The sequence below is a fragment of the Pelodiscus sinensis genome, chromosome 2 (genome assembly GCF_049634645.1).
Source record: "Pelodiscus sinensis isolate JC-2024 chromosome 2, ASM4963464v1, whole genome shotgun sequence".
NCBI lineage: Eukaryota > Metazoa > Chordata > Testudines > Trionychidae > Pelodiscus > Pelodiscus sinensis.
Window position 1 is genome coordinate 7052681 of NC_134712.1, and position 21276 is coordinate 7073956.

Consider the following 21276-nt stretch of genomic DNA (forward strand, 5'->3'; position numbering starts at 1 on the left):
TTCCGAGGGTATAAAAAACACCTGAAAATTGACAACACAACAGTTTCCACCATTGCTACAGTAACCTACATGCTTTATACCTCAGCATTTGACTTTGTGTCTCCGAGGGCTGGGGAAAGAAGCAGTGAGGAGGAGAAAGGGATCTTAGCTGGATATTTTGTATCTATCCTCACATGCAGAAAGCAAAGCAGCACAACACAGCTAGCAAGACACAGAAATATCCAGAAGAGAGTGCGGCAGTTACCTGAGAGGCTCAGATGCTGTTTCTGAGACTGAAGTTTTCACTGCGAACAACTCACCTGGCTGGTCACATACTAGTCATCCTCTGAGGACTGAGCTGATCAGAGCACGAGGGGAAAAGGTGATAATTACAGGATTGGCAGAAAGATCTATGGATTGAGTAACTGATCTATTCAGGACCAAGATATGTGTGTGCTGTGACGGCTAGGTCCCAGTCCCTGAATTACTTTGGATACAGGTCAGTGCATCGTTTAGTGAGGTGAGAATTTCTGAATTTTTGCCTCACTCCAAAGAGTATGTGCAGGAGAAGATGGTGCCTTATAGAGCAAAGACCTTATAGAGAGCTGGGAAATCAATATTTTATATGCTGATCCCAGTCCCTATATATACCAATCTGTACAAAATCCAGACCTGTGCCACCAGAAATTGAGAGGATGTCAGCTATTAACCCAATAGCTGGAATACTGCTAGAATCCCAGACTGCTCATTTGCTGACCAGCTTTTGAAGTGTCTGAAAGGACTGAGATGCTGCCATTTCCCAAACTCTTAAGTGTCCAGGTGCCCCATACTACATACCGTGGTCAACCCATAAAGAGTGAGAAATCATCCTGAGAGAAGATTGGAAGGGATGTATTATGTGTGCTAAAGTTTAGGCAATGTTGTGCTGAAACCTTCTAGCCAAAGGTTGGTAACAGAAACAAAAGGGGTGGGGGGAATTGGTATAAGGAACACGAATAGATTTACTGTCTAATATTGTGATGTTTCTCAAGGTACCCAGGTTTGTGAGGCACCAGTGTGAGGAAGCCCTGTCTGTAACTTCCAGTACAGGTTGAACCTCCCTGATCCGGCACCCTGGGGACCAGAGTGGTCCCGAACAAGGGAATTTACCAGACCAGGGGAGGTCAGACATCTGAGTTCTCCTGGGGCTCCCCTCCTGGCAGCTGCCCCAGGAGAACCTGAAGACCTGACCTCCTCCAGACCACTTGCCTGGGTCTGCTGCCCCCCAGGCTGCTCATGATGTGATGCTGTTGCAAAAAAAGCAAATATGATTCTAGGTTGTATCAACAGGTGTGTTGTAAGCAAGACTCGTGAAGTCATTCTGCCGCTCTACTCTGCACTAGTTAGGCCTCAGCTGGAGTACTGTGTCCAGTTCTGGGCGCCACATTTCAAGAAAGATGTGGAGAAATTGGAAAGGATACAGAGAAGAGTGACAAGAATGATTAAAGGTTTAGAGAACATGACCTATGAAGCCAGGCTTCATGAACTGGGCTTGTTTAGTTTGGAAAAAAGAAGATTAAGGGGGGCACATGATAGCGGTTTTCAAATATCTAAAAGGGTGTCACAAGGAGGAAGGAGAAAATTTGTTCCTCTTGGTTACTGAGGACAGGACAAGGAGTAATGGGCTTAAAGTGCAGCAGGGGAGGTTTAGATTGGACATTAGGAAAAAATTCCTGTCAGGGTGGTCAAATATTGGAATAAATTGCCAAGGGAGGTGGTGGAATCTCCCTCTCTGGAGATATTTAAGAACAGGTTAGATAGACATCTGTCAGGGATGGTGTAGACGGAGCTTGGTCCTGCCTTGAGGGCGGGGGGCTGGACTCGATGACCTCTCGAGGTCCCTTCCAGTCCTATTATTCTATGATTCTATGGGGCTTTTCTCTCTACCTCCAGCCCCGCATGGGGCAGCAGCTGCTCTTCAGGTCCTCTGGCCCCGTGCACTACAGTGGCAGCTGCTCCCAGGGCTCTGTATCCCCACGTCACTGCCCCTGCAGGCTGCCGACCAAACCCTGCCGAACCACGGATGTTGCCGGACTAAGGATTCCTGAACGAGAGAGGTTCAACCTGCAGTCAGTTCCCTGGTTCCACCAGCCATAGAAACAACTCTGGATATATGTCAAATAAAGTCATAATGGGCTTTCTGGAACTTAGCCATGCTGAACTGGTTACTGTCCTCTCTTAATAGAACAAAAGGTCACACAAAATCCTTCCAGAATATTACAGCCAGCGTGGCTGAACGTTCCATTCATGAGACATGAACGATACACTGTCCTCTTGCCTCCGCCATGGAAAGATCTAGCGTGTTTCTTTTTATTTCCCAGGTATAGTTCTAACATTCAGTTGTCTTTTCAAACAGAATACTCCCTGCTTCTTGGGGGTGGAGTGGGGAATGGGGATTCTGTAGACAAAAGAGGTGGCAAACTTTTGATTAGCATTTGCTCGGTCTGTAAATAGGCAGCCATTGTGAAGCACATAATACTCCATGTACATATGGCCAGACAGACAGTTAAAACAGCTTTTTCCTGAAACACGTTTCTTTATCACTTTTTGATGACCAGTCCCATCTCCCACACCTTAAACCCACAATGATGCATTCACAGAACACCAACAGACCCTGGGATCGCTGACAGTGTCCCCTGTAAGCTGCATGCTTGAGAGCCACTCAGGAGAGATTCAAATGCTGCCCAGCTGATTAGCAGAGTGCCCACAGCTAGGTTTTTTGTTTCTGTTGGTGATGCACATTCACAGATGCCTTGGTACACATAAAAAAATTTATTCTGCACATGGATGGAAAAGATTAGAAGGAACATTGATCTCCAAACAGTAGTACAGGTTGGAGCTACCTGGCCTGGCACCCTTGGGACCTGACCAGTCCTAGATGAGGGATTTTGCCAGACCGGGAGAAGTCATATCTGGTTTCCCTGCTACTGGCTCCCCGCAGTCTTGGACCAGCCACCAGCCTCCTGGCCAGCTCCCCTTTGCCGCCAGCCTCACTGCCCTGCCTGTCCCCACCTCCTTCCCTGCTATACCAGGCTGTCCCACCAGGAAGCTTCCTTGCAGAGCACTGAACTCCTGGCCCGCCGGGCAACCCCACTGTGGAGCACTGAGTCCTGGAAATTCTGTGGTCCTGCCGGACGATGGATGTTGCCGGCCAGGGAGTCCCAGATTACAGTTGTTTAAAAAAAAAAACACCCCAAAAGGACTCCAAGGACTTATTAAGCCAAAAAAAAAATTTTTTTTGAATAAAACAGCATTAAAACAGCATGTCCCCTTTAACAGTGAGTGCATGGCAGAAGTTCAGCACTAAGACCAGGGGAAGCCCTTAGGTCTTTGGACCGGCAGCCATTTTGTGCAGGCAGCCTTGGGGAACCAGGTAAGCATGGGGGCTGGGGGCTGGGGGTACTGGGGGAAGGCCTGGCACTGAGTGTGTGTAAGGTTGCCAGGTGCCCAGCATTTTTGCCTCCTGGCCCGGGAAAAATTCAGAAAATACCGGACATTTCAGGTGTCCGGTATTCGCTGAATTTTTTTACCGGACAGGAGCCGAAAATACTGGACTGTCCGGGTGAATACCGGACACCTGGCAACCCTCCTCCCAACAGATGTCAGGGTGATTAAAGTTCCCCATGAGAACCAAGGCCTGCGATCTGGAAGCTTCTCAGTTGTCCGAAGAAAGCCTCGTCTACCTCATCCACCTGATCCGGCGGTCTATAGCAGACACCAACTACAACATCACCTCTGTTGCTTCCACCTCTAAACTTAACCCATAGACTCTCAACAGCCTTTTCTCCCTCTAAATAGTGAAGCTCCGAGCAATCATACTTCTCTCTTACATACAGTGCAACTCCTCCTCCTTTTCTCCCCTGCCTGTTCTTCCTGAACAGTTTATACCCTTCCATGACAGTGCTCCAGTCATGCGAGTCATCCCACCAAGTCTCTGTTATTCCAATAAATACAGTAGCCAAGATCAACTATGTTTATGTGGCAATCAGGAAGTAAAACCAAGTAATCTAGTTGCATTGTATAGGCTGAAACGAAAGTAAACAAACAGAATAAATGGAGGGGACAGCAGATTTTTAGAAATTTTGATCTCCCTTGAGAATGTTTTTTGAAAAGAGGAATGACTTCATTAAACATTAACTTTAGTTTCCATAGCATGTCTGTTAGCATTTTAATTGCTCGAAGTACATAGCTATTCATTATGTTACTCCAAGGCTTATCAGGTCATCCCCTTGTTAACTGTAAACTGTGTATTACCTTAATTCCTCCACATTTTATAGTGAAAGTTAATCATATAGTGAGGCTGTAATTTCAAGGGCAGGATAAATGTATAATGGCTAACAATTTTTAGCAGTGTGAACTAGAGAAATAATTAGAGGCAATTCTTGTTCTTCAGGGCATAAACTAATCTAGACAGCTCATGGGTGATGACAGCAGCAGCATATGTCTTTATTACATCTCCTCATGGCCTGCGTGAGCAGCTGACAAACTCACCCAGTTGGACATAAGGATTTTGCCCCTTAGCCTCTGGTGGTGATTGTTAAGGGAATCCTTAGTTTACTAAAAATTCCATCTCTGGACTTTGACCCCTTAAGTAGGAAACAGAGAGAGCACACATACACAAACTCTCGCTCTCTCCTGCTGTTCAGGGCCCTATTATGATGTGTCTCTGGCTATAGCTACACTACGGGGCTGTGTCTACACTGGCCACTTATTCCGGAAAATCAGCCGCTTTTCCGGAATAACTTGCCACCTGCCTACACTGGCCCCTTGAATTTCCAGAAAAGCACTGGCAATCTACTGTAAAATCATCAGTGCTTTTCCGGAAAAACTATGCTTCTCCCGTTCGGGCAAAAGTCCTTTTCCGGAAAACTGTTCCGGAAAAGGGCCGGTGTAGACAACACAGATTTCTTTTCCGCAAAAAAGCCCCAATCGCGAAAATGATGATCGGGGCTTTTTTGCGGAAAAGCGCGTCTACATTGGCACGGACGCTTTTCCGGAAAAAGTGCTTTTCTGGAAAAGCATCCTGCCAATGTAGATGCGCTTTTTCTGGAAATACTTATAACGGAAAACTGTTCCGTTTTAAGCATTTCCGGAAAAGGGTGCCAGTGTAGACGTAGCCCGGGGGTTTTCCTGGAAACCTCTGTCTCATCCAGGGAACGAGTCTGCTCTTCCTTTTTTTTTTTTTTTTGTGGAAGAGCAAATGTGCTCTTTCTGAAGCCCTGTCTTCCTTCTTCCACAAGGAAGAAGGGCTCTTCTGAAAGAGGAAGTTTTTCCGAAATTTGGCCCAGTGTAGATGGGCCAAATTTCGGAAAAGCCTCTTCTGAAAAAACTATTGGAAAAAGATATGCAAATTGCGGAGAACAATTTGCGTACCTTTTGCCAAAAAAAAACAGCAGTGTAGACCTAGCCTCTGTCTAAACAAAACACCTTTTTCTGATTTGCCCTGAGATTATATCCTGTATCTCAATTAAGAAAAATGTAGAATTTTCCCAAGTGCTTTTTTAGGGCCTCGTCTCTACTAGACCAGGCAGGTCAGTTTAGGGTACACAACTCCAGCAGACCAGGGAGACGGGGAGCAAAGCCGCAGAGGATCCGGGCGGCGGGACCGCGGTGCGTCTCGGTCCCGCCGCCCGCGTCTCCCTGGTCTGCTGGGGCGGGGGGGGCCTAGCTAGTGCGCCCCTCTCCCCCAGCAGACCAGGCTTTTCTCCGGACGCCTGTGGTAGAGCAGCTGGGGCGCTGCTGGTTGGTCCCGCAGCGCCGCTCTGGGCACTACTGGACCAACCCGGCAGCACCCCAGCTGCTCTGCCCCAGGCGTCCTGATTCAGCTGCTGCTGGTCAGTTTCAGCAGCGGCTGAATCAGGACGCCTGGGGCAGAGCAGCTTGGATGCTGCTGGGTTGGTCCAGTAGCGCCGAGGAGCGGCGCTACTGAAGCAACCCAGCAGCACCCCAGCTGCTCTGCCCCAGGCGTCCCCAAGTCAGCCGCTGCTGAAACTGACCAGCGGCTGACTACAGGAAGCCAGAGACAGAGTTGCTCTGCCCCCGGCTTCCTGGAATCAGCTGCTGATCAGTTTCAGCAGCAGCTGACTTGGGGACGCCTGGGGTTCTTAAGTTGAATCTGTATGTAAGTCAGAACTGGCGTCCAGATTCAGCCTGTTGAAACTGATCAGCGGCTGATTCCAGGAAGCCCGGGGCAGAGCAACTCTGGTCATTTCCATATTCCTTTCTCATATCTCTGTTAAGGCAATAGCTTCAGAGGCAGCACAGTGGTGTGCTGATGTGGTTACTGTCAAGCAGATAAGTTTGTTCACCAAGAGGTGGCAACGCTGCCACTAAATCTGACTTTGGCTTCTCAGCCCTTGTTTTTCAATCTATTCTAGTGATGATCTTGTAAAATAGCTCCTATGCTTAGTAAGGTGGGCTCTTATTGGCAGGCTGTACCTGAGCCAGCGGTGAAAGTAATTAAAATTTCTTACAGGTACTGTTCAGTTGCAATCCGGGTCTCTGCCTGCTCTTTAAATAGCTCCCTGCTGGCTTTTGCCACAGCTCAGCCAGCTCTTGCAGCAGCTTTGCACCAGGGTGCACCTGCTGACTTTTACCTCTGCCCAGGACTCCCTTCTGCCCACTCAGTCCCCTAAATGCCCAGCACAGGATCCCATGTCCTCTAGAGCTTAAGCTGACTGTCCCGCTGGTCCTCATGCCCGGTAGGGACCCCCTCCCCCCATTAATGTGTCCTCAAATGGGACCCCCTCTTTCCCCCCATTTGTGCCCCTGCCTCCTGCTTTGCCTCCCTATTGCTGCTGGGACTTTTCTCCTCTTCCCCTCCCTTGAGCGATGCCCAGGCTGGGGCTCCCCCTCCCCTTCCAGGCTCCCCCTATGGCATCCCCCCCCCCCTTCCTGTTTGCTGCCCCCTGGCTAGGTGCACCCAGGTTACCATAACAACCCCGCCCGGGACTCCCTGGCTGGCGCACGCCACCGGCCCGCGGAGGGGACCAATGGGGCGTGCAGGAGCCCTCGCGGCGCCCCCTCCTCATTGGCTGCGCGCCTGCGCCCACGCCCCGCCCCCATCTCTGCATATTAATGAGCCCAGAGGAGGGGGCGGAAGCGGAAGCGTTGCAGGGAGACGGTTTCCGAGGAGCCCGGTATAAAGCGGCCGCTGCTGCCTGACGCCCCCCCTCGCGCCCGCGCTGGCCTGATCCCGCTCGCGCTGAGGAGCCGCCGGGCCCCAGCCGCCCCGCCCCGACCGACCCACCTGCCAGCCAGCCACCCCCTCCGCGGCCACAGGGGCCAGGTACCGGGCAGAGGGGGAGACCCGGCGGCAGGTAAAGCGGGCGCGGGGGCGGCTGAGGGAGGGGACAGGTGGGGGGAGCGGCTCGGTGAGGGAAGGGGGGGGCTGCGACGGAGGCGAGTGTAAGGGGATGGGGGGGCTGGGACAGAGAGCCCGGGGGGGCTGTGGTGAAGGGGTGCTGGGGGGGCTGGGACAGAGAGCCCGGGGGGGGCTGTGGTGAAGGGGTGCTGGGACAGAGAGCCCGGGGGGGCTGTGGTGAAGGGGTGCTGGGGGGGCTGGGACAGAGAGCCCGGGGGGGCTGTGGTGAAGGGGTGCTGGGGGGGCTGGGACAGAGAGCCCGGGGGGGCTGTGGTGAAGGGGTGCTGGGGGGGCTGGGACAGAGAGCCCGGGGGGGCTGTGGTGAAGGGGTGCTGGGGGGGCTGGGACAGAGAGCCCGGGGGGGCTGTGGTGAAGGGGTGCTGGGGGGGCTGGGACAGAGAGCCCGGGGGGGCTGTGGTGAAGGGGTGCTGGGGGGGCTGGGACAGAGAGCCCGGGGGGGGCTGTGGTGAAGGGGTGCTGGGGGGGCTGGGACAGAGAGCCCGGGGGGGGCTGTGGTGAAGGGGTGCTGGGGGGGCTGGGACAGAGAGCCCGGGGGGGGCTGTGGTGAAGGGGTGCTGGGGGGGCTGGGACAGAGAGCCCGGGGGGGGCTGTGGTGAAGGGGTGCTGGGGGGGCTGGGACAGAGAGCCCGGGGGGGGCTGTGGTGAAGGGGTGCTGGGGGGGCTGGGACAGAGCCCGGGGGGGCTGTGGTGAAGGGGTGCTGGGGGGGCTAGGACAGAGAGCCCGGGGGGGCTGTGGTGAAGGGGTGCTGGGGGGGCTGGGACAGAGAGCCTGGGGGGGCTGTGGTGAAGGGGTGCTGGGGGGGGCTGGGACAGAGCCCGGGGGGGCTGTGGTGAAGGGGTGCTGGGGGGGGGCTGGGACAGAGCGCCCGGGGGGGGCTGTGGTGAAGGGGTGCTGGGGGGGCTGGGACAGAGCTCGGGGGGGGCTGTGGTGAAGGGGTGCTGGGGGGGCTGGGACAGAGAGCCCGGGGGGGGCTGTGGTGAAGGGGTGCTGGGGGGGCTGGGACAGAGAGCCCTGGGGGGGCTGTGGTGAAGGGGTGGTGGGGGGGCTGGGACAGAGAGCCCGGGGGGGGCTGTGGTGAAGGGGGGCTGGGACAGAGAGCCCGGGGGGGGCTGTGGTGAAGGGGGGCTGGGACAGAGAGCCCGGGGGGGGCTGTGGTGAAGGGGGGCTGGGACAGAGAGCCCGGGGGGGGCTGTGGTGAAGGGGGGCTGGGACAGAGAGCCCGGGGGGGGCTGTGGTGAAGGGGGGCTGGGACAGAGAGCCCGGGGGGGGGCTGTGGTGAAGGGGGGCTGGGACAGAGAGCCCGGGGGGGGGCTGTGGTGAAGGGGGGCTGGGACAGAGAGCCCGGGGGGGGCTGTGGTGAAGGGGTGCTGGGACAGAGAGCCCGGGGGGGGCTGTGGTGAAGGGGTGGGGGGGGGGACTGGGACAGAGAGCCCGGGGGGGCTGTGGTGAAGGGGTGGGGGGGGGGGACTGGGACAGAGAGCCCGGGGGGGCTGTGGTGAAGGGGTGGGGGGGGTACTGGGACAGAGAGCCGGGGGGGGTTGCCATGGAGCAGGGTGTAAGGGCATTGGGGTGTGGGGCAGGTGGAGAGGGGCTGGGGAGCTGTACCTGGGACAGGTGGAGTGCGAGGTGTGTTAGCAGGGGAGACTGGGTGATGCGGGGCTGGAGAAAGTGAGGCAGTACGTTGCTGTTTCAGGACTTCCAGTGGGGAAGCCAAATGGTTGAGGTGTTAGATGGAAGCGATTAATGAGGGGGGAATTGCTGGGGGAGTCTTGTCAGAAGGGTGGCAAAGGACTGAGGCATGACTGGAGAACGGTGGGAAGGGGGGTCTTCTCCCTATTATTCTCCCATGGGTGTAAAACAGATTGGGCAGGTAAAGGGTAAGATGGGGCAGTGGCATATGGCTGGATAGGGCGGTGAGAGGTGAAGGGGATGGTGCTGATGGAGGAGGAAAAGTAGAGATTATCAAGACTATGTAGCACTTTAAAGACTAACAAGATGGTTTATTAGATGATGAGCTTTTGTGGGTCTGGCCCACAAAAGCTCATCATCTAATAAACCATCTTGTTAGTCTTTAAAGTGCTACATAGTCCTGTATTTTGCTTCAGCTACACCAGACACTAACACAGCTACATTTCTATTACTAGGTTGTCAAGGGCTGGGTGATAATGTGGGTAAGAAACAAGCAGTGGTTCCTGAACTAAGGCAGAGTGAGGGCGTGAATAGCAGCAGCAGGAGGGAGATATAAAGCTGAAGGGGAAGATTAACAGGAGCCAGAAGAGAGGAGAACTGAAGATATGTGGCCCCAGTGCTGTTTTTGGTTGGTGTTGGAGGAGATTGAGATGAGTTGCTTTTCAGGGTTCTGCAGATGTGGATTTGTCTTTGAGCTGAGTCTATCAGAGCTGGAGTTGGTCTCTTTTTACAGCTAAATGTTTGCATGCTTTAACTATAACCAGATCTAATCCTCTTGAGAGCAGATTTCCACATTATTATCCAGCAAACTGGTGGAAAACTAAGGAAAATGCTAGTTGCTGAATCCTGTAAAAGGTTACAGTAATAGAGTATGTCCCTTCACTTCCAGAACCTGATGATATTTGATACTTGAACCACATTACGTTAAAATCTGTTGAAGTCTCATGAAAATGTGGATTCACACATTGTCAAAAAAAGCCTAGTTGTTAAGGTGGCTAGTGATAGGTGTGGTGCTTTTTGGAGACATTTATTAATGAAATATGAAAAATGCTGCTGACCTTGAGTTTTCACCACAAGAGGCACTGTGCTTGTTGTAACAGAAACAATGCAGTATGTCCTGGAACTTTGTTATCTGTTGGAAGAGTGCCTCATTAAGTATCTTTAATTAGTGGGTAGAGAGAATGAAGACTTGGCAGTGAAAGTCTGGAGGCAGGGAGGAAAGTCTAGTGATTAGTAGAAGACAAGAAAGAAGCTTAATAAAGATATTAAGTTGACTGACTCAACTTGTGTATAAGCTTCAGAAGGGTAGCTGAGTTAGTCTGTAACAGGAAAAACTTAATCAACAAATAGTCTGGTAGCACTTTAAAGGCTAACAGAATAAGTAGATGGTATCATGAGCTTTGGTGGGCACAGCACTTCAGATGACCAAACTCATGATACCATCTACATATTTTGTTAGTCTTTTAAAAAAAAAGTTACAAGTCTGTTTAAGTTTTTCAACTTGTATAAGACAGACAATATGAATAGTTTCTTCCCAGCTCAAATGGATTGTAGGCAGTAGATTAGAAAACAAATCAAAAATTGCAAATATTCATTTAGTAGTATTGGCTGAAGAGAACTCACTGTTACAAGTGTGTATGGCATAGTAACTTGTGTAACTGTTTCTACAGGAATTTGTATGAATGTTATCTGCTCTACATTCATTCCCTGGCTCAGACAGTGCTGCTAAAATATTTAATGCTGTAGCCATATTGATTTCAGAATGAGAGAAGAGGTAATATCTTCTATTGGACCAACTTCTCTTGGTGAAAGACAAGCTTTTGAGCTACAGAGCCCTTCGTGTGAGGAAAAGGATCACTTAAGCTGTAGTGAGTTTTCTAGCATCTGCAGTGTCCTAATATAGTACTTCTGTAGTGCAGGATTTACAGGGGGAGGAGTATCTACAAAAGACAAGGTGTGCTTGTTTTTGTTTTGTTTGTTTTGGGGAGTGGGGAGGAGAGGAAGGTTTGTACAGTAATTAAACCAATGAACGCCCTGGCTACGTCTAGACTGGCATGATTTTCCGCAAATGCTTTTAACGGAAAAGTTTTCCGTTAAAAGCATTTGCGGAAAAGAGCGTCTAGATTGGCACCGATGCTCTTCGGCAAAAGCACTTTTTGCAGAAAAGTCTGTGCCAATCTAGATGCTCTTTTCTGAAAAAAGCCCCGATCACCATTTTCACAATCAGGGCTTTTTTACGCAAAACAAATCTGAGCTGTCTACACTGGCCCTTTTGCACAAAAGCTTTGCGCAAAAGGGACTTTTGCCCGAACGGGAGCAGCATAGTATTTCTGCAAAAAGCACTGATTTCTTGCATGAGATCGTCAGTGTTCTTGCGGAAATTCAAGCGGCCAGTGTAGACAGCTGGCAAGTTTTTCCGCAAAAGCAACTGCTTTTGTGGAAAAACTTGCCAGTATAGACACAGCCCCTATGTCTGGGAATCAATCTTAAATTGCACTAGTAAACTAAGAATGGAAAGTTGAGGCTACTTGTTTAAATTAAAAAGCTTGCATTTTACCTCGTGGTGTTTTAGAAGAATTATAACATTGGCTTATAGTCTTCAGTGACTGATCAGCCTTCACACTAAAGGAACTTGCCTTGTTCAAGCTTAAAGTAAAAATGTAACGTAAAGAGTCCTATAAAAGTAGGCTGCCAAAAGACATTACAAATGAGGTAGAACATATAGGGAAACTACTATGGTACTGTCTGCTCTTAGCCTAATAATACTAGAACTCTCAATCATTTATAGCAGTGATAGGCAACTTAGACTAAAGTGTGGGGTGCATGAGTAGCCCTCCATCGACCCTCTTAAGATAGGGTAGCTTTGCAACTGTGGTTGCATACCTAGAATCTGTGGGTGTGCTGATTGAACTCCAGCAGTGCTTCGGATGCGGTGGGAGTTGACAGCCAGCTCTGGCTACGTCTACACTACGTGCTTCTTGTGCAAGAAGCCTTTTGCGCAAGAGTTTTTGCACAAACTTCTTGTGCAAGAGCACGTCCACACCTCAAAGCACATCACAATAGCGATGTGCTTTTGCACAAGAGCGTCCACACTGCATGGGCACTCTTGTGCAAGAAAGCTCTAATGGCCATTCTGTGGGTTTTGCTCAAACAGCTTGTTTTTGCGCAAAAACCTTGCAGTGTAGACCTAGCCTCTCAGTCAATGTTGTATGCAATCAGCACGCATCTCACTTCATGTAACACTGGCTGAGGTATGTCACTTCAATAATACTGGTATAAAACAAATCTGTAGATGGAGACCGGTGGAATCTGGCAAACCGCATAGGCCACGCAGCCATGATGGGCTGCAGGTTTCCCACCTCGAGTCTATGATGTGTTAATTTTAACTTCTCTTCAGTAGTCAAGGGAGACTTCCATCACCAATAGTCAATTGTATGACCTAATGCAGTGTTTCTCAACTTTTTTTAATAAAGTATCCCCTTTTTCAAAAAAAGTATCCTCAGTACATACAGTTTTCAAACACACTTTTTTCCTACCATTGCAACACATTTGTGTAAACAACTTAATTGTGAGTGGGCAATGAAATTTTTGGGTGTAAAAAGTACAAAAATAATAAAGCACTATAAAACTTAAAACAAATTCAGCTTTCTCCAAATTTGTTGTTGACATACTCCCCAGACTTCTCTTGAGTACCCCAAGGATACTCATATGACTGGTTGAGAAACACTGATGGATAGTCACATTAACTAGGAAATGAAATTACTACATTAGATACTTGGATTATTGGAGGTGAATTTACATTCAAGTCAGTTCAGGTATCTTTGAGTAAAGAGCCTGCAATTTTCTTGTCTGCATATCGATGGGAGACAGTACAGTGCATAGACCGCTGAAGGGCCTCAAGTCAGTCGTGCTGTCTTGTATACAACCTTTGTCTGATTTGTATAAAGTGTGCACTCTATATTTTTTTGTTGAACTCCTGAAGCACAAAGGACACTTTTTGCAGGTGTTTACATTAGTTTAAACATACTGAACTCTTGTGATATGAGCTATATCTGCAAATTGATTTTTTTGTTCATTTAACTCATTTGTTAAATGAGTCTTCAATTGTCACATTGGTCATAACTAGAATATTTTAATGGCTTATCTTTTGAAGCCAAAATGTTTTCGTTTGGCGTTGATGTCAAACTGAATAGAACATTTTGCTTATAACTGTTTTGTTGTGCATTGATTTAGCTCTGTAGAAAATTTTAACACATGAAATAGATTTCAAAGCTAAATATGGAAGAATGTCATATTTTAAATACTTTATTTTCCTTAAGTTATAGCATCATAAATGATTGGATTGTGGCTAGAAAAAATCAAGCTTGCTGGCATATAAAATTTTTATGACTTCAGTGTTTTGCTTGCTCTCTTGCTAATCACTTATTCCAAAAGGCAAATGTCACATGCCCACATTTTGGAGTAGGAGTTTTGTGGTAGGGTTAATCTTTCAATTAAATCTGTATAGGTTGTGTGCCTGCCCCCAGACAATTGAAATTACATGACCTTTGTAAGAGATGAGACTAAAGCTTGAATATGAACCTAATAACCATGGCCATGTCCGTCTAACATCCTGGTTGTGACCTTGAAAACTTAAGAGCTATCTCTTTGGTAGACTTCACAATCTTAAACTTGCCAACATTTATTGGGAGTTAGATCTTTCCCATCGTTTTTAAATATAAATGACAGCATTACTGAAAATGCATGTGATCAGACACTGCAAAAGGTAAAAAAGTGTATACCATTAATGCCAGGGTACTTCTGAATGTTGACCCTATATACATTGATAATGTAAAATTCTGTATCAGAATTTTTCAGAAAGGTTAATGCAAATCTTCACACGTTCATGAGCAAGTAAGATAGAAACTTCAAGTTACAATTTCCTCTGTGTCCACGTTCCCGTGACTAGGACTTAATTGACTTGATGTAGGCTTTTTAATCTTTATTTAGCCATTTGCTCCATTTTAACTTGAACATCTCTCACTCAAAACACTTGGCCATTCACAAACTTGCATCATCTGAATTAAATGGCAGTCTTTTTTTATCAAGCCTGAATAAATGCCTGTGGGCAGTACAAGAATAAGTGGGTTTTTTCTTTTTTGGGGGGGGGGGAGGGGAATTGGTCCATGTTCCAGAAAGACAACTGAGACCTTAGTTTAGGGATGGTAGTATCTGATTCTGCACTAGCAGGTATCTTAGCTGTTGAACAGATGTAAACTTGCAACCATTTGGTGTGGCAAACTTCACAACCATTAGTCTTCTATGATCAGTGAGGTAGAGGCAACTGGAAGCCTTCCCCCTGCAATATGATTGCAAGTTACCATGGATCAGAGGTAAAGAACAGTTTAAAGGGTTGAAGGGAATTGGTCTAAGCATGCTTGATTGCACCAGATTTTCTGCATTTCTGTGCTGTGCTTGTGGCCTTGGTGAATGGAACTTTATAGATCAAAGAAGAAATCCAGGCCTATTCCAAATGACATTCAGTTGATTGAATCACTACTATTTGTGTTAATCACAGTCCAGTGTGCCTTGCTGTGTGAAACCGTCTCTGATCCTGTTTGCAAAATAAATCTCATCTGAACTGACTTCAACATTCCTTTGATGTTCTCAATCCTTCAATACCCAGCATATTCTGCAAGCCATCCCATATTGCAACTGAGATTCCACTCCATTCTCAAGCATGTGAGTGCAATTCAGGAGAAGTCTGAAACTGTCAGTGAAGACTGACACTGTCTCAACTTGTGTGCACAATGAGACACTGATAGATGCTTCATTTCTTCATCAGACTTCATGTATGAAGTTTATCGGGCTTTGTGTGATTTTTTTTGACTCCTATAAAATCAAACTTTTAAGTCACTGGGCTAGTAAAATCTCTAGAACTAATATATACCTTCAGTTTTTTCAGTTTGACACCATGCTGAGGTTCCATGGCCTTGCCAATTTGTAGAGTTTTGAGACTTTTCCACTACAAGGTTCTGTATTTTTCAAATAACCTTCTGCTCAAACTCTTAAGTGTGACACTGACTACACATGCAAAATTTAGTCTGAAAGTTTAATAGTGTACCCTCTCAGGGTGAAAACAGAGGTAACCTAAACTGGTACATCTGTGTGCTCTGCTTTAATAACTTTGCTCTGAGCAGTATATATTGGGACAATAAGAGCTATGTAGATTTTAAAATTGACCTTGGACAGCTGCTGCACCTTCTCTTCATTTTAGAGCTTATTACAGTTAACTACACATTGTACTGCTAGAATTGTACTGTGGTTAGGAGTGCTCAGTGACCACCCAGAAACTTCAGCTGATGAAGGATACAGCTTCCTACTTCCTGTCTAAAATGGGCTTCTGAGTATTAATGCTAGTGCTCATCTCTGCAGTAGTTTTGTTTCTCTGGTGGATCTCTGAAATGTACAATTGTTTGGCACTTAGGGAGGAACTACTTGTCAACAGATCATGTAATATACAAGTGTGTAATGCTTGTAGTGATGTTATCTGGGGATCTCTGCATCTGAAACTGGCTGTTATGGTGGATTGCCAGTTTGGCAAGCTTCAGGGCACACAACTTAAGGCTCCCAACAATGGTTTGGTTTAGCTTAATGTGCAGTTCAATTTGTTCCAGTTTTGGTTTGTGGGTTGGCTTTTTGCATTAACATGCTCTGCTAAGGCATGATGCTTTCAATGGTAATAAGTCTTAGTGCCACTGACTTGTTGAGGTACATAAATAATGTAGGCACTTCAGATGCAAGTTTTAAAATGTAGTCTGGTAGGTGATATAAAAACAGATGTGTAGGTTCACTTCCCTGGATGTTTTACCCTTGTCTTGTAAATGGGCTCTGGCCATTATACACTAGAGTTCAAATTACACAAAGAGCTATGAATGAAGTTAAGTAGCTGCATTGACACTATTTACTAGCCTTAGATGCACACTAACACTTGACATTGTGATAGAACCTAGAGGTTTGAGCCCCATTGTGCTAGGTGTTCAAAATAGAAAAATGGTAGTTCTTTGGGGCAGGGACTTGTGTTCTACAAGACAACAGGGAGAGGAGACAAGGGGGGAAACAGGTAACTAATAGGATATGGACAATTCTTAGCCAAGAAGGAAGAGAATCAGATTTGTTCAGAAATTGGTGGTAGTGAGATTTTTAAAACAGCAGGTAAAGTACATAAATGCTCATAACTTTTATAACTTTTGGTAGTTATAAACGTGATCAGTACTGCTGGGAGATTAAGACATGTCCTTAGCTGGGGTTTCTTCCTTAACTCAGTTTCCTCATTTTGTTTTAAATGAGCAGTGTTTTTCTAGCTGAATATGAAACCAATGTTTTGCTGACCCTGCATATTCTTTCTCCTCTGTTGGCCAGCCTGGCTACTTCTACATTCAGTACTAGCTCATTTATTTTGAGAAGCTCAAAAACAAATCCATTATCACCCTTGAGTGCCAAACAAATGACCTAGCTGGGGGCTGAACCCAGATTAATATTTTATAAAAACAGCACTGCTATTCTCACACTTGAGTTATTTTCTTGTCTTTGTCCTTGAATAGGTGATCAGTCTGTCTGGACTATATCCAAAAAGAGGAGTCATGTGATATTTTACTACAGAATAGTAATAGCATTTTATACATAAGTAGCATTTTTGAAAAAAAAACTTAAGATTTTTTTCCTTGATGACTTACAGAAGGAATTAACAGTCTCAAAATGCTGAGTAGTCCTCTTCGGACCGTAATCATAGAATCATAGAATAATAGGACTGGAAGGGACCTCAAGAGGTCATCGAGTCCAGCCCCCTGCCCTCAAGGCAGGACCAAGCTCCACCTACACCATCCCTGACAGATGTCTATCTAACCTGTTCTTAAATATCTCCAGAGAGGGAGATTCCACCACCTCCCTTGGCAATTTATTCCAATATTTGACCACCCTGACAGTTAGGAATTTTTTCCTAATGTCCAGTCTAAACCTCCCTTGCTGCACTTTAAGCCCATTACTCCTTGTCCTGTCCTCAGAAACCAAGAGGAACAAATTTTCTCCTTCCTCCTTGTGACACCCTTTTAGATATTTGAAAACTGCTATCATGTCCCCCCTTAATCTTCTTTTTTCCAAACTAAACAAGCCCAGTTCATGAAGCCTGGCTTCATAGGTCATGTTCTCTAGACCTTTAATCATTCTTGTCGCTCTTCTCTGTACCCTTTCCAATTTCTCCACATCTTGCTTGAAATGTGTCCAGTTCTGGGCGCCACAGTACTCCAGCTGAGGCCTAACTAGTGCAGAGTAGAGCGGCAGAATGACTTCATGAGTTTTGCTTACAACACGCCTGTTGATACAACCTAGAATCATATTTGCTTTTTTTGCAACAGCATCACACTGTTGACTCATATTCAACTTGTGGTCCACTATGACCCCTAGATCCCTTTCTGCCATGCTCCTTCCTAGACAGTCGCTTCCCATCTTGTATGTATGGAACTGATTGTTCCTTCCTAAGGGGAGCACTTTGCATTTCTCTTTATTAAACCTTAATGGTCTTTACAGATTCTTAGGCCTGAAGGAAGCATTCTGATCTAGTCTGAGAGCCGTACAACTTGTCCAAAATTCCCTGAGCATCTTAGAAAACCCATCTTGACATTGATTCTTCGTTACGAAGTTTGACTAACTTGTGGCATTACTAACCTGTGGCAAGTTGTGGCCTCTATTAAACTTGTTCCCCATGAGGTCACCTCCTAATCGTCTCTGTTACTAAGGTCCAATCTAAATCTCTGCTGTAATTAAAGCCCACTGCTGCTTGTCTTAGAGGTTGAAGAATTTTTCTCCTTCCCTTTAACAAGCTTTCATGTACAGTAATTACTTGTTTAACACGTGCCTGTGTAACACATTTTCACAATACCACGATTTTTAGGGAATGTTTTTCGAATAACATGACATTCCCGAAATAAACACGTAAATAATCAAGTGGCGGACTACTTCGTGCAGCAGTATAAGTTGGTGAAAACAGTGGTAATATGTATGAGCAGATGAATACACGTGGTCACAGCACTCCTCCTCTCACTTGCGCATTTATCTTTGTTTTAACAAATCGCAGTAACTTGTGTTGCTAGATATCTTGTGTTGCTCAATATCTAATGTTGACATTGACAGAGCACCAAGAAAAAATTGACTTTGCCACCACCACCTGAAATGCAACCCCCACCTTTTCCATTATTTTTAATGGGAAAATTGACCCCACATAGCACGTTTTCACTTAGCACGAACATTTTCAGAAATGCATCTCTAGTGTTAAATGAGGAATCACTGTACATGAAAGTTCATTTTCCCCCTTCAGTCTTGTCTTTGAAAATATGGCTTGTTTAGTATAGCATTCTTTCATCATAGGTCATATTTTCTAGACATCAACATTTTTGAATTATGGACACTAGAACCAGACAGTCTTTAACAGCTGTCACACCAGTGCTAAATAGAGGTAAAATAATATGTACTCCTTATCAAGGGTCCCCTCTTTATGCATCCAAGAATTGCATTAGCTCTTTTGGCCATCGTGTCTCAGGGAGTTCAGGTTCAGCTGACTATTGTCACAATCCCCAGATCTTTCATAGTCACTGCTTCCTAGCATAAAATCCCCTATCCTGTATGTATGGTTTGTTTTGTTCCTACGAGTATACATTCAGCTGTATTAAAAATTTGTTTGTGCCCAGTTTATCAAATCATCCGGATTGATCTGTACTGGTGATCTGTCCATTTACTGCTCTCCCAGTTTGTCATCTGAAAACATCACTTTTTTTTGCTTCCATAGCCTCTGATTTTAAGGAATAATTGATAGTCTAGTCTGACATCCTGTGCACTGAACCTCCCTAGGCCACCGAACCTTACCCACTCCCCTAACTCAGCTGGAGATAAGGGTCAGAAGTCTTGAAATTAAATGTGAAATGGCAGCAGACCAAGACCCAATCCCTACATGATTACACTGGAAACCCAGCATTCTGATGACAATTTCTCATTTACAGTTACATTTTGTGATGTGTCTAACAGTTTGATTAATTTTATATCATTTTAGAGTTTAAACATGTCACAATTAAATTCCGTTGATACCATCCAACATTAATATTAGAAATCTAAATATCAACACTGCTATCTTTAGCCAGACTTCTAATTTCTACAAAAAGGTATAAAGTTAGACAATCTATTTTCTGTAAACCCATGTTGAGTGGCATAAATTCTATTACCCTTTAGTCTTTTGTCAGTCACTCCATCTTGCCTTGAATTGATGTCAGGCTGATAATCTTGTAAAGACCGATGCCATTCTGATTTTGTCTTCTCAAATCTTTCCTTTTCAAGAAGTCTAATAGGCTTTCTTATGGACCTTAGTGTTCCAAGACTTGATGAAGATCAGCATTAGGTTGTCAGTGAGTTATTCAGACAGCTCTTCAAACTACAAGTTGAACCTCTTTTGTTTGGCACTCTGGTCCATCAACATCCATTGTCTGGCATGGATTTTAGTTAGGTGGATGTCCACTTTGCATGGGTGTGGCCAGGTTTCCAGCAGTCGCATAAAGTCTGTTTACAGCCACCACTCGTGGCTCTCAGTGTTCTGTGCTGTTTAGCTCTAATTTAACTCCTAAATGTCTAAGAGCCTGGTAAGCAGTGGAAGTGTTGGTAATGCTGCCAAACAATATTGACCTCCTGTGGTTCAGCACATTCTCTGGTTCAGCCCTGGTTAGGTCCCACAGGTGCTAGACTAGGAGCTCAACCTATATTGGGTGCAAGTTATCCATACCTGATGACTTTTAAAATGTCTGATGTGAGTAATTCCTGATAAACTTGCCAGTCCAGTGGAATGAATGTTTGAAACATACACTTGATGTAAATGCAGAACTGATTCAATACAGAAACAGTGTTCTAAAAGCATGTTTCCCTCTAGCCCAATATCCTGTTAATATTCCTTAGTTCTTAAGGGAAATAATGGTCAGAATCCATTATCAATTTTCTATAATTCCAAGTTTTTCTCTTAGGCTGATGCTTACTGGTTAACTCATTACACTCATTTTTGGCATGCTCATGGGATAAATGGTTAACTGGCAGCCTGGCCGAAGCAGCACCCTACCTGCAGCATGCCAGGCCCTACCCAGCCTGGCCAAGGCAGCTAGCTGCAGTGTGCTGGGGGCTGGTTCAAGTTTAACCACTAAAGCAGTGGTTCCCAAACTTTTTGACATCACCCCTTTTTGATTTTTGAGAAACTTCCCCTCTCCCCCCATAGCAGCAAAACTTGTTGAGCAAAAAAGAACTGACCAGTCCGAAAAACAAAAATAGCAGCAAAACTTGGGAGAAGAGGGGGAGGCCTGGTCGCCTTGTGCGCCCCCCCCCCCCCCCCCGGGAATTTCTTCAACCCCCAGTTTGGGAACCCATGCACTAAACAGTGTTCAACTGGTTAATTTTTTAACAGGGAATTTACATCCCTAGTTTTATATTCATTACTACCAACTTCTCTAACTTAAGTAGATGGCCAACATCACTTCCCCTCTAAACTTGATACTTTTAACCAATATGGCCACCTTCCTCAGTTCTGAGTCTTGGGTATCAGTGAAGAGTTCTTAAACAGTTCCTAATTATTATTCACTTAAATTCTCCTCACATGTTTAGAATCAACAGTTTTCAGCTTTGGAATTTGTAGTCCTAAAAGGGCATGTATATGATTTTACTAGTGATGTGAATGGGTAACTGGTTACACAGAGCATCACTCTTATTGGGTGATGCTTACTAGTAACTGGCTAACTAACATCCCCCCATCTGGAGTAGCCTCCTGCCCGGGGGATCCTGCTTAATCAGTTAACTGGCTAAAGGCATAGAATCATAAAATACTAGAATGGAAGGGACCTTGAGAGGTCAAGTCCAGTCCCCTGCCCTCATGGCACAACCAACCAGTCTAGACCAGAGCTACTCAATATGTGGTCCACGGGCTGCATGCGGCCCACAGCCAATTTGTTTGCGGCCTGTGGTGTGGTTTGGGATTACACAGGGCTCAATATGTAGCATGTAGGTGGGATCCTTTGAACATGGCTTCCACTGAGAAGATGCTCCACAACAGCGAGTCAATATAATGGTCTTCTATTGATGTGTTTTAGTAGTTAAATTCCTGGACTGTCAGAGCTCATTAAAAGTG

General features: G+C 46.3%; 1 protein-coding gene across 1 annotated transcript in view; it reads left to right on the forward strand.

Annotated features, from left to right (window-relative positions):
* The first annotated feature begins 7117 nt into the window (after positions 1-7117).
* SLC45A4 (solute carrier family 45 member 4) overlaps positions 7118-21276 on the forward strand; it is a 93592-nt gene continuing 79433 nt past the window's right edge. The window contains exon 1 of the mRNA XM_075920044.1: positions 7118-7337. The gene's annotated coding sequence lies outside the window, so the exon portion shown is untranslated. The remainder of the gene's footprint in view (positions 7338-21276) is intronic.